Raw genomic sequence first — 12293 nt, 5'->3', positions numbered from 1 at the left:
CTGAAATCTGCTAAGCCTGTGGTCAAGACGGTGAGGAGATGGACCAACAACGCCAAAGTGGAATTACAAGCCTGCTTTGACTGCACTGATTGGAGCGTTTTTGAGACTGCAGCCTCAGACCTGCATGAACTGACTGATACCGTGACATCTTACATCAGCTTTTGTGAGGACATGTGTGTGCCCACCAAAACCTTCCGCACATACAGCAACAACAAACCTCGGTTCACTGCAAAACTCAGGCAACTTCGTCAGGCCAAGGAGGAGGCCTACAGAAGTGGGGACAGAGTCCTGTACAACCAGGCCAGAAACACGCTGACAATGGCGGTGAAAGCAGGCAAGAGGAGCTACGCTGAAAAGATTAAAAACAGCCTTTCAGCCAACGATCCAGCGTCAGTGTGGAGAGGCCGGGAGAACATCACCAACTACAGGAGACCATCCCCCAACACTGCAGCGAACCATCAACTGGCTGACGAGCTGAATGTGTTCTACTGCAGGTTTGACACCACCCCCCCCAGACACTAAAGACCCATTGACATCACCTGCCACTCTGCCACCTCTCCCCTCTGACCCCACAACAGCACTCACGATCTGTGAAGAGGATGTTCTGTCAGTCTTTCACAGACAGAAGATCAGGAAGGCACCCGGCCCAGACGGTGTGTCACCCTCCTGCTTGAAGGTCTGCGCTGACCACTGGCCCCCATCTTCACCCGGATCTTCAACAAATCCCTGGAGCTGTGCGAAGTCCCCTCATGCTTCAAACTCTCCACAATAATCCCGGTCCCCAAGAAACCCACCATCACAGGACTGAACGACTACAGGCCCGTCGCCCTCACGTCTGTAGTCATGAAGTCCTTCGAGAGACTGGTGTTGGCGCACCTGAAGGACATCACACACCCCCTGCTGGACCCCCTGCAGTTCGCCTACCGAGCGAACAGGTCAGCGGATGATGCCGTTAACATGGGACTGCACTACATCCTGCAACACCTCGACTCTGCAGGGACGTACGCCAGGATCCTGTTTGTGGACTTCAGTTCGGCGTTCAACACCATCGCCCCAGCCATCCTCCGCACCAAACTCACCGAGCTCACTGTGCCCTCCTCCCCCTGTCAGTGGATTACAAACTTCCTGACTGACAGGAAGCAGCAGGTGAGGCTGAGGAGCATCACATCCAGCACCCGGGCCATCAGCACCGGCGCCCCCCAGGGGTGTGTGCTCTCCCCACTGCTCTTCTCCCTTTACACCAACGACTGCACCTCAGAGACCCGTCTGTTAAACTCCTGAAGTTTGCAGATGAAACAACGGTCATCGGCCTCATCCGGAACGGTGACGAGTCTGCATACAGACGGGAGGTTGAACGGCTGGTCTGCTGGTGTGGTCAGAACAATCTGGAGCTGAACACGCTAAAAACAGTGGAGATGACAGTGGATTTTAAGAGAAGCCCCCCCACTCTGCCACCCATCACCATCACCAACAACGCAGTGTCTGCTGTGAAATCCTTCAGGTTTCTGGGCTCCACAATCTCTCAGGACCTGAAGTGGGAGACCAACAGTCACCATCATCAAAAAGGCCCAGCAGAGGTTGTACTTCCTGCGGCAGCTCAGGAAGCTCAACCTACCTAAGGAGCTGCTGATCCAGTTTTACACCGCCATTGTTCAGTCTGTTCTCTGTTCATCCATCACCGTTTGGTTCGGATCAACCACCAAACAGGAAAAAAACAGACTGCAACGGACAATAAGGTCTGCAGAGAAGATTATTGGTGTCAGCCTGCCCTCCATCCAGGACCTGTACCTGTCCAGAGTCAGGAAACGGGCAGGTAACATCTCTGCAGACCCATCACACCCTGGACACAAACTGTTTAAACTCCTCCCTTCTGCAAGGCGCTACAGAACTCTGTACGCCAAAACAACAAGACACAGGAACAGTTTCTTCCCTCAGGCTGTCTCTGTGTTAAACAGCAAAAACTGGACTTCAGTGTATCATCCTTGCACCATGCACCAATTTGCACTTCTACTTTAGTCTTGTTCTATGTCTATTTTTTGTCTATTTTTGTACTTGTTGCACTAAAGAGAGTGAAGTGTAACCGGAGTCAAATTCCTCGTGTGTGTCCACATACCTGGCAATAAAAAGCGATTCTGATTCTGAATTGAATCGTTGAGTTTTATTAATGCCTTCATGTTCAGCGTTCACCTTGTTTATTTCAGTTATGTAACAATCAAGGTTTTAAAATTTGCTTCAGATTTACTTGAGTGTTGGATAAATTGTTTATATGGATGTAGTCTCAGGATGTGATTACATCTGTAATCTTTAAAGGTTAATTTAGGTGTGGAGATTTAAAGTGATAATTGGTGAGAATAGTGCAATGGTAAACTGCCTCATCTTTGAAAAGCTTACTTATTGACTAATTGATTCCAGCTTTGTGTGACCACGTCAGATCTGAGGCTTATATTCATCCTTCTCATCTCGCTCTCAGAAAGATATATGACTAAGTAGTATTTCCATTTCAGCAAAATTTTACTTTAGAAATAGTAATAGTATTACTGCATTCGTATAATTTGAAGAACTGACCGGACAACGTGTTATCAATCATTATAAGAGAAGGTTCCTGACAGCAACAAGTCAGCGGCAGTTCATATTCATATTCACCAAATTGTGACAGGCCATCTTTAGTTGCTGAATATACCTTGGGCTGAACCCTCATGGACCAGACCATACACTTTAACATCACATTGACTATGATAATGGTGTGCAAAAACAGAGACACACCCATCAACATTTAACAGATACATATACACCAATCTTGTATGAACAGACGTAATAAGAAGTGACGTAAACAGAAGTAATAACAAGGTTAAGAGAGCACATTTCTCTGAAGAAAAATAGGTTTGAACATTTTCATCCACTGGCTTACCTTTCATAGCAATCCACCTGAACTGGAGACTCTATCCTGTCCTTACTGTCTTCTTTTTGCATTTGTCAGGCGATGGGTAAAGTAGTGCTCTAAGAAAACAGATATCTTCCCCCTGTCTCATTTGCCAGTGACCCCTCTCCTTCTCTCTATCTTTTGCTCTATTCACTAAGCTGCCTGTGATCCCTCTCTGGTCTCTCCCTGCCTTTTTATTCTATCTTTTGAGTAGCATCCCTCGTCAAGATAAAATGGAAGAGACCATGAGATAATCCTCTCTTACATCAGATTACAAATGTAAGGAAGCAATCTTCAAATCCCTTCTCTGGAGTTATGCCGGTTAGTGGCCGGTTTATTCAGCTGTAGAAGAAGACCAATGAGGGGGAGGGGCAATGATAATGAGAGGCGATAGTCAGGAAGCTGACGTCATTGTCCCACCACCTGGAAAGATGGAAGCAGGGGAGATGTGTGACTGAACTGTTTACACTAGCATAAAACAACAGAACTACTCGTGTGTCTATTCTTTTTAATATTCACTCACATACACACATTGTTCCAATTTCAACACCTTTGGTGCTTTATCCTCACTCTTTCTCTCACTCAGTCTCCTTCCCACCTTCACCCCCACACCAACAACTCCCTATCAAGATCACTGTTGCTATGGAAACTGTAATACTCAATGGGTGTATGTGCATGTTTATTTTCAGGCAGCAATGAGACAGACAAACATGAGGATGAGGCTTTTTATGTTTACAGCTGACTCAGCTTCAGTCAGTTTCACACTTTATGGTTTGCTTTTTTTTTCTTTTATGGACATAGAGTTTGATGTAGAAATTAAGAAACTGTAAGAACACCTATTGATCCTGCAGCATATGAATTCTTGTAGTCCAGGGACCAGATGCATAAACCATTTTTACAAAAAAAACCTGTATGTGCTTCCCTGTACAAAAACTGGGAATTACTCTGGAAAATGTTGTGGTGAGAATGTGTGTACCTCATGCAGTCATCGGATCTTGTATACACACGTTCATCGAGCAATTTAACTCTAATAATAATATGATGGAATGGAAAAGAAATAAACAAAGCAGACAACAGAATTTAACATTATGATATTGTATGGGGCGACCACCGATCAAGAGTTATCAAATATAGATGAACGAGGATGCCACTCAGAGGGGAACCTACTCATCTTCTCTATAGCCCTCCAGACAGCAATCATCTGACAGACTACTGGGCCGTACGTTTCTCTGCGTTGTGCTAAAGGCACGTTAGAATACAGGAAGTCTTGAAGAGAGTATGGATGTACAAAACTCTCTTCTACAGCCCGCCAAGACACTGCGGCACTAGGCTCAAACCAGGTTATTAAAGGTCTAAGAGTAAAGGCCCAATAATAAAACTTAAAGTTCGGCAACAATTGCCCACCTGTCAGTCTATCTCGTTGCATCGTGGTGAGCCTTATACGAGGGCGTTTTCCTTGCCAGACACATTTAGTCACTGCAGTCTGTATCTTGCTCCAATACTGTGCAGGAGGCGGGAGAGGAAGCATCAAGCTTATAAAGTTAACTCTGGGGAGAATATTCATTTTAATAATGGAGACTCGGCTACGCAAAGAATTGGGAAGTGAGGCCCATCTGTTTAGGTCTGTAGTGATTGTATTAAGGGCATTTTCAAAATTATTCTTTGCAGTAGTGCTGGTTGTTGAAAAGATCTCAACGCCCAGGTACATAAAATGTTTGACCACTGGAATACTTGGAGGGACGGGTGCACAGGCCATTGCGTTGTTCAGGGGCAACAGGGCGGAATTCTGCCAATTTATTCGAAAACCAGATAACTCACTAAATCTGTCAAAAAATAACAAGTATTCGAGGAATAGATTGCGTCGCATCGTCAGCATACAATGAAATGTGATGACGTGTTCCGTTGATTGAGATCGGAGACAAAAGAGGCGATTGTCGAATTGTCTGGGCAAGCGGTTCGAGGGAGAGTGCAAATAGCAGTGGGCTTAAGGGGCAGCCCTGTCTGGACCCCCTTGCAACGTCAAAGAGATTAGAGCAGCCAAAGCCCATAGCTTCCAGTACCGACCACAAGAACGGCCATTCCAGCCTGTCGAAAGCCTTCATTGCGTCTAGCGATAGAACCGCAGCAGGAGAGTCAAGATTGCGCGTGCCATCTAGGATATGTAGCAGCATTCTTACATTGTCCAAAGTTAGTCTGGTTCTTATGAAACTTGTCTGGTCGCAGTGTACCAACTTCAACATATAGCCCTGAAGGCGATGGGCCAACACTTTAGCATAAATCTTAAGGTCTGCATTCAGCAGTGAAAGGGGTCGATCGCTAGCACATTCCACTAGCTAGCACATTTTTCAAAAGCAAGAAGATCAGTGCAATGTTCACATCTCGTAGAAATGAGCCCTCTTGTATTGAATACTGAATCATATCATAAAGTAAGGGACCAAACAGAGGCCAAAAAGCGAGGTAAAACTCCGGTGGAATTCCATCCAGACCCGGCGATTTGCCCTTACGCATATCCTTTAAAGCCTGCTCGATCTCCTCCAATGTAATAGGCGCATCCAACATTTCAGATTCCTTTTCCGAGAGCTGCTCTAAACAAATGTTATTTAGGTAGCTATCATATGTAGGGTTAACCTTGACGGTTTCAGAGCTATACAATTCTATATAAAACAATCTCCAGGTGGAGATTATACCCAAAGGATCGGTCAGAACAACCCCCTCCTTTGACTTAATGCTAAATATATCTGAGAAGTGTTAACTAGTGCGAAGTCTCAGGGCCAACAAGTGGATGGGCCTTGCAGCATGGAAATAATATTTCTGCCTGGTTCTATGAATAAGAAATTCGGAACTCCATTTAAGAATAGAGTTGATTTCTTTTTTTACCAGCTCCTTTTGAAGGGAGACTGCCTCAGTATAGGTATGCTGGAGGGTGGCATCCAGCGCAGCATATTGTGACTTCAGAGTTGCTTCTCACATAGCCCTTCACCGCATTCCACAGAGTCCTAGGATCAGCAACCGAACCCTTATTAAACTTCAAAAACTCTCGAAAACCAATTTCAAACTGTAATTTCTAAGCTTCATTTTTAAGTAGCGAAGTATTAAAACGCCACCTCGGAGCTTTAGATGGAGCAGGCTTAATGGAAGCAATAAACAGGCTTGTGATCGGACCAGGTGACCGGAATGTGAACTGCATTAGTGACATTTTGAAACAAATCTTTGGAAGCAAATGACTGTTGTGGTCAACAGTATCAACGACAGCACTTAAATCTAAAAGAACTCAAATTGAGCAGGCTTGGCTATCTGCACTCAGCAGTAGGTCATTGGTCACCTTAACCAGAGATATCTCTTAATTAAAGAGCGCACGATCGACACGGTCACGGCTTTTCTCTGTTCTGGCACCCCGATGGTGGAACGATCTCCCGACTGATATCAGGACAGCTGAGTCGCTGCCCATCTTTCGCCGCAGGCTGAAAACCCATCTCTTCAGGAAACACTACCCAGATCCGCCCTCTTAGGACATCACCTGCTCCGTCCTAGTTCCTTACGCACTTATTTGTTTCCTAAATTGTCTTTGTTTTCTAAATTGTCTTCCCATCTGTCTAGGTACCTGACTGATCGCACTTACTCTAGCACTAGTTATGCTCTTAGCTGTTTGGTGTTGGAAGGAAATGCACTTATGATTTCTTGTGACCTGAAGTTCTTTTGCCTACCGATGTTGAACGCACTTATTGTAAGTCGCTTTGGTTAAAAGCGTTTGCAAAATGACCGTAACGTAACGTTAAAATCTCTTAATTTGAACAAGTCAGGGATGAAACTGTTCACCTCCAACTTATTTGACTTCCTACGTCCTCCATCTGTGCTCGGTGCCAAGACTGAGATAAACCAGGAGTCATCTCACAGAGGAACAAACAAAGCCCAGCAGAAACCTTGAGGAGGAACTCCATCTGCCCCAACCCGGGAAGAGCCTCGGAAAGAAGAGACATCAGAGGCAAGAAGAGGGGTCCTTATTTGCCCCCAACCCTCTGGACTGCACCAATGACCAGGACCAGGGCCCAGAAGCTTCCCCAGGCCCCCAAAACCCGTACAGGTCATGGCGCTCCTCACCCCTCCCTTTCTCCCTCCTCCCCTCACCTGAAATTCACTGAGCAGACGCTGGGCTCAGATCTGCCCCCCCAGCCCAATCCCTTTTCGTCCCCCATAAACCCCCCACCAGAGCGGCCAAAGGTTCGCCACCGAGCCCCTCCCCTAGCAGAGCAGCCGAAGCCGCGGCGCCCAGCCCCCCACCCTACTGTCCATCCACGCCGCCATCATGTTCTGTCTCCGCAGTCTGATGTGTGATGTGTGGAGGGTCCGGCAGTCTGATGTGTGGAGGGTCCAGCAGTCTGATGTGTGGAGGGTCCAGCAGTCTGATGTGTGATGTATAGAGGGTCCGGCAGTCTGATGTGTGATGTGTAGAGGGTCCGGGCTGTGAGGGTTATGACAGCTGGGACCCTGTTTGTTAGAAGGTTTTAACCTTTCTGTACTTTAGGTGACAGAAGGAGAAATTTGGCCCAGTCAGAACACAGTTTTACTCTGAAAGATCTTTAAATAAAGTAAACATACCTTGTGTGCCACAGACTGCTCCCAAACACCAGGGGGCAAATAATACCTCTAAAACACTTAAGTTGGCTTTATTAAATGTTAGGTCTTTAGCTGGTAAAACATTTTTAATGAATGATTTTATCACTGAGCACACCCTGGACTTTATGTTTTTAACTGAAACTTGGTTAGACCAAAATAACAGTGCTTCTGCTCTCATTGAGTCGACCCCTCCTGGTTACTGCTTTATCAGCGAGGCCAGAGTGAGCAGGAGAGGAGGAGGGGGGGCAGTCTTATTTAATGAATCATTTCAATGGAAGCAGTTATCTCCTGGAAGTTTTCAGTCCTTTGAATATGTGGATGTACAGCTGAAGGCCTCATCCAGAGTCCTGTTTCTGAATGTTTACAGGCCCCCCAAATACTGTGCAGACTTTTTTGATGACCTCAGTGAACTGCTCTCTATGATCTGTGTTGACTCTGACTGTAATTATTGTTGGTGATTTTAACATCCATGTGGACAGCCCTCAGGACAAAGGGACTAAAGACCTGAGTAACACTCTGGACAACTTTGGGCTGACTCAGCATGTAACAGAGGCCACGCACAATAGGGGGCGCACTCTAGACTTACTGATCTCTGAGGGTCTGAGCATTTCAAAGGTTACTGTGTTTGATGTGGGCCTGTCGGATCATTCCTGTGTTTTCTTTGAGAGAACGATTTCACTGCACACAAATGTCTCAGCAGCAGTGATCTCAAAACGGTGTAGAACTGAAAACAGTAGTGAGATCTTTAACCAGGTCTTCTCTTTAACACCTGCCCTGTCCGGGGGTTCAGTCAATGAGCTCGTCAGTAGCTTCAGTGCTAAAATGTTAAATGTTATGGATGCTATTGCTCCCATTAAGGTGAAGGTTATCTCTGGAAGGAAGAAGTCTCCATGGCCAAATTCCACACTGGTGAAAAATGGGAAAAGAGAGTGTCGGAAAGCTGAGCGCAGATGGAGAAAAACAAATCTCCAGGTTCATTATAACATCTATAAAGAGAAACTTCACTCTTATCATTTACAACTGAGGAATGCAAGAAAGTCCTACTTCTCTGACATCATCACCAAAAACAGTCCTAATGCTCGGGCCTTATTGGCTACAGCTGACAGGCTAACAAACCCTCCTGTGTTAGTGGAACTGAACTTCATTCCACCATGGCCTGCAATGACTTTGCCAAATTCTTCACAGACAAAATCCAAAATATTAGACAAGCTGTTGGTGCATCAGCAGCAGGTTCAGCATATGTACCGTCTCCACCGGCCAGTGGCCTTTTTTCTGTATAAGTGTAGGTTCCTGCCTGCTGTCTCCACTGAGGGAACTGGATGCAGCTCTACTCCTGGTACTTCCTGGTTGGGGCCTACTCCTGCTCTGATTGGTTCTTCACCTTGATGACTCCATCAATCACTGAAGAGGCCTCCCTATTTAAACCACTTCCTACCAGAAGGCGTGGCTGTGTTCCTTTGTTTGAACAGCTTGCTGGGAGTGAGTTTGTTTGTTTGTATAGCTTTATTAGCTTGTGCTGGACTGTGACTTTTCCTTATGTTTTTTGTATGTTCTGAAGGCGCTACTAGAACCTGTATGTAGCTAGATTGTTTTTGAAGAGTCCTGAGTTTCGGTTTTGTGTTATATTGACTAAAACTGTTTTTTGAAGCCTCTTGGTTTGTTTGATTTTGTTTTAGTTTTGAATTACCTCTCCAACTTTAAGATGTAATCATTTGTTTTGGAGTTTTTGTTTTATTTAGGGTATTGTTTTAAGACCCTCTTTTGTGGATTTTTGTAAAATTTCAGCTTTAGTTCAACGAAAGAAGAAGAAGAAAAAAACTAAACAATAAACACTTCACTACTTTTACCTTTAAAACATCTGTGTATTTTAATTACTATTTTTGTTTTTTATTTTCTTTAATGTTACACCCCCTCCCGGCTGAGCTGGGTCGTAACAACACCATGACAGTGTCAGCCCATTAAAAGCAAAGACCTGGAGGACATCTTACGTCAACTGAACTCCTCCTCTTGCTGCTGAGACATCCTGCCAACAGCTTTTTTCAAAAGGGTCTCAAAGATTTTGGAGTCAGACTTGTTACTGATCGTGAACTTGTCCTTGATGTCAGGTGTTTCCAGAGCCACTAAAAACAGCTGTAATTAAACCTCTGCTGAAAAAGGATAACCTTGACAAGACACAAATGAACAACTACAGGCCCACCTCAAATTTTCAGAATTTTTAAGTAAGATCATTGAAAAAACGGTTTTTCAACAGCTTAATTACTTTTTAACACAAAATAACTGCTATGATACCTTCCAGTCAGGTTTCAGACAGCACCACAGCACTGAGACTGCTCTGACCAAAGTGTTTAATGACATATGTCTGAATACAGACGGTGGAAAAATGTCAGTCTTAGTTTTACTGGATCTCAGTGCTGCATTTGATACAGTTGACCACAATATATTACTCAAATGACTGGAGAACTGGGCGGGTCTTTTCAGAACTGTACTAAACTGGTTAAAAAAATACTTAGAGAACAGGAAGTACTTTGTGTCAATAGGCAACTTTACATCTGAGCAGACAAGAATCACATGTGGACTTCCCAAAGGTTCCATCCTGGGACTTTTTCTGTTTAACATCTACACTCTCCCACTGGCACAGATTATAAAAAACAACAAAATAAACTACCATAGCTATGCAGATGACATGCAGATATATATTACAATGTCACCAGGAGACCGAGGCCCTGTACAGGCTCTTGGTAAATGCATTGAGGAGATTAATGACTGGATGTGCCACAACTTTCTCCAGCTAAACAAAAACAAAACTGAGGTAATTGTCTTTGGAGCCAAAGAGAAACGATTACAGGTCACCACAGAGCTTCAATCTATACACCTAGAAACTACCAGACCAGGCCAGAAATCTGGGTGTAGTGATGGACTCAGACCTAAATTTGGAAAAACACATTAAGGCAGTAACAAAGTCAGCCTACTATCACCTTAAGAATATATCAAGGTTAAAAGATCTGATGTGTCAGCAGGACCTGGAAAAACTAGTCCATGCATTCATCTTTAGTAGGCTTGATTACTGTAACAGCATCTTTACAGGTCTACCTAAAAAGTCAGTTAGACAACTGCAGCTCATTCAGAACTCTGCTGCTCGAGCCCTCACCAAGACCAAAGAAGTGGACCACATCAGTGCAGCTCTGAGGTCTTTACACTGGCTGCCTGTCCATCAGAGGATAGACTTTAAAGTTTTGATGCTAGTCTCTAAAGCTCTGAATGGTCCAGGACCAGAATACATCAGTGACCTCCTGACCCAGTATGAACCTTCCAGACCCCTCAGGTCATCTGGATCCGGTCTTCTATCAGTTCCCAGAGTCAGAACCAGACATGGAGAAGCTGCGTTCAACTTCTATGCTCCACATGTCTGGAACAAACTCCCAGAAAGCCTCAGATCAGCTGAAACACTAAGTGTGTTTAAGCTGAAATACTTAAGTATTTAAGTATTTCAGCTGCGTTTGAATAAAGCTCCAAATCTGAAGCTTGAGTTCAAAACTTAATCATATTTTAATTACTGTTTTTATTTATTGTTCTTATATCTTTCTTTTTTGTTTAAAATTTAAATCTTGCATTTTATTTCTTCTGTTTTAATGTCTCTGTAAAGCACTTTGAATCACCTTGTTATTGAATTGTGCTGTACAAATAAACTTGCCTTGCCTTACTATAAAGCACTCTAAAACAAGACTCAAAGCTGAAAATACTGTTACAATTACAATATATTATATAAATGCAGAGAGGACTTTCTTCAGAACTTTATATAAAAGAGACTGTTTGGAGATTGTTCTGAAGATAGAGATCCAAATGAGTTTTTTTTTGTTTAAAACAGTCTGGCCAGAGAGACATTCATTTTTTTTTAATGTAATAATTTTTAAGAAGCCTAGAAGGAAAAATATGTAAAATGCAAGAGGAGGAAGTCATATGGGAAAATGCATGCTCCAATTGTGGACGGGGGCTCTGTTGGAACACTTAAAGGGATAGTTCGCCTCTTTTGACATGAAGCTGTATGACATCCCATATAGCAACATCATTTATGAACATTGACTTACCCCCCGCTGCATCCTGTGAGCCGAATTCCAGCTGAGTTTTGCGTTCCACGAAGCTAGTCCAGCTAGTTGGCTGGGGTCAAAAAAATAAAGCGTTTTGCTTCTCAAAAAAATATCCGTTCAAAAGAGTAATACATTTGCATCACAAAATGTTGTCCAGGAAAAAGTCAGACCTCAGTTCGCTTGGCGCTATTTTTGCCTCCCTTGATATCAATGCGTCCAATGTCAAACTGTGCAGACCGAAGAGCAGACCGAGCACTCCCCTGCTTCCGAGCAGTAAACACCGTAACAGGTGCAGCTATCGCTAGGTGGCTAGGGAGTGCTCGGTGAACTATCCCTTTAAAGAGACAACCAAAAGTGGAAATGTAAAATCTGCACAAATCACTAAAATTGTGCTCTGGTATTTTCCACTTGGTTTATAAAATGAATCAGAACTTTTTTGGGGAGTTCAGCATCAGGACATTAGAGGGACCCATTAAAAACAGGAATTACCTTAAACGGTACTTTTAGGATTATGTTTGTTCCTGTGAATCTGTTTTGAGAAGTAAGTAAACAATGGGTCCTTAATAGCTTTTTAAAAAAACTAAATGAACATTTGTTCTTTTTCAAGGTGTTTTATGAGTAATTTGTGTTTTTACAGACTTCTTCGCCTACCACTGAAGTTCATGTTTTCTAAA

This window comes from Odontesthes bonariensis, chromosome 2 (assembly GCF_027942865.1).
Source record: "Odontesthes bonariensis isolate fOdoBon6 chromosome 2, fOdoBon6.hap1, whole genome shotgun sequence".
NCBI classification, from domain to species: Eukaryota; Metazoa; Chordata; class Actinopteri; order Atheriniformes; family Atherinopsidae; genus Odontesthes; species Odontesthes bonariensis.
This window is presented reverse-complemented; position numbering follows the sequence as displayed.